The following is a 1,746-nucleotide window of genomic DNA, read 5'->3' as shown; positions in this document are numbered from 1 at the left end:
TCAGCAGCCCAAAGGTGTCTCTGGGGATCTAACTTTGTTTTGCTGCGCACATGGTCGGCTCTAGTCTATGGCTCATCCACGGGGGTCACTAGATGTTTGCCAGCTAATCTGGGTCTACGGGATTCCTTGGTCTTTTCTGGGGGCAGGGAAGGGAGAGCATTCAGTCTCAGCCTTCTAGTAGAGAGTTCTGACATTCACCCTTACTGGCAAGTTTAGACCACATGCTCACTCCTGAACCAAAACGATAGCCAGAGCAATGGAATGTGTTAATTAATGTAAGTCGGTCAAAGCCCACCACCAATGTTACACGTTAGGGTGAGCTTCACCAAAGCATGTGGGCTGCACAATGGGAAAGATTGGGGGTCAATTCTGGAGTGACGGTCTGGGTATTTTTAGGACGGGAAAGCTGGGTAGAAAACAAATAAATGTCCACTACAATCACTACCCAGTTAGGAACGTGGGAGAAGTCAGTATTGCTTCCCTCTCACTTCCCTATGTCCAACTGGGCAATACACACTGCTGATTCTATCTTCTTCTTCTTTAATGTTTTATTTATTTTTGAGACAATGCAAGCAGGGGAGGGGCAGAGAGAGGGGAAGAGAGGATCCAAAGCAGGCTCTGCACTGACAGCGGTGAACCCGATGTGGGACTCGAACTCATCAACTGTGAGATCATGACCTGAACCAAAGTCGGACACACAACCTACCAAGCCATCCAGGTGCCCCTGCTAATTCTACCTTTTTATCATTCTTTTGTCTTTTTATCATTCTTTTGTCTGTCCATTCTTTTGCCTCTGTTTGAGCACTCATCATTTTTCACCCATACTCTTAAAATCCCTCCTGACTGGGTTTTCTCTGTCTCTGCTCTCTCCTTGCTCCAAAGTTCCTTTGTACTTGTCTTGCAGTGATCTTCCTGTTATTCCCCAGCTTACAACCCAAATCACCCCCATGGGTTAAATAATAAACTCTAAACTCCTTGGTAAGTCTTAAATGGCTTCCAAGAACTGTGTTATTAGCTTGCTAGGGCCACCATAACAAAATACTGCAGACTGGTAGCTAAACAATGGAAAATTTTCTCATAGTTCTTCAGGCTGAAAGTCTAAGATCAAGGTGTTAGCAAGGATGGTTTCTCCTGAGGCCCCTCTCTCCTTGGCTTGCAGATGGCCACCCTCTTGCCATGGCCTCACATGGCCTTTCCTCTGTGCACGCACATCCTTGGGTCGCTTCCTCTTACAAGGACACCAGTACTATTGGATCACGACCCTACCCTTAGGACCTCATTTAACCTTAAAGGCCAGGGCTTGCTTGCATAGCACAGAGTAAAACTGGAAGGAGGTCAGAAAGATTAGCACGGACCCTGCACATGGATGACATGAATTTGTGAAGCATTCCATAGTTCTCATAGGACCACCCCACAGGTTACATGCTAATCACAAAGAGGAAAATGAACTCTTACAATGGAGAGATCTACTTGTCACCACTATATGGAAGTGATCAAGCCTAGCACACTAACGTGGGGCAGCCTCTGTGCCTGTAAGATATCATGCGGTCTGTGTGCTGACTCAGTTATGATTTCAACCTGAATCCAATCAAGCCTCTAGACTTCACAGGAAATATGGGAATTGGGGGGAGGGGAGTGGTGAGAAAGAGTTAAATGACAACAAGAGGAAACACGTAGATAAAATCAGAATATGGGCCATTCTATAAGGGCACCACTAATAAAACACTGTTTGGGGGAATCTGGTAC

General features: G+C 45.9%; 1 pseudogene; it reads left to right on the top strand.

The window, feature by feature from the left end:
* The first annotated feature begins 1,298 nt into the window (after positions 1-1,298).
* On the top strand, positions 1,299-1,399 carry LOC121010077 (uncharacterized; annotated as a pseudogene).
* The last annotated feature ends 347 nt before the right edge of the window (positions 1,400-1,746 follow it).

The sequence above is a fragment of the Herpailurus yagouaroundi genome, unplaced genomic scaffold, assembly GCF_014898765.1.
Source record: "Herpailurus yagouaroundi ecotype Mexico unplaced genomic scaffold, PumYag 190, whole genome shotgun sequence".
In the NCBI taxonomy this organism is placed as follows: domain Eukaryota; kingdom Metazoa; phylum Chordata; class Mammalia; order Carnivora; family Felidae; genus Herpailurus; species Herpailurus yagouaroundi.
Note: the sequence above shows the minus strand (reverse complement) of the source record. Positions and strands in the feature narration are given on the sequence as shown.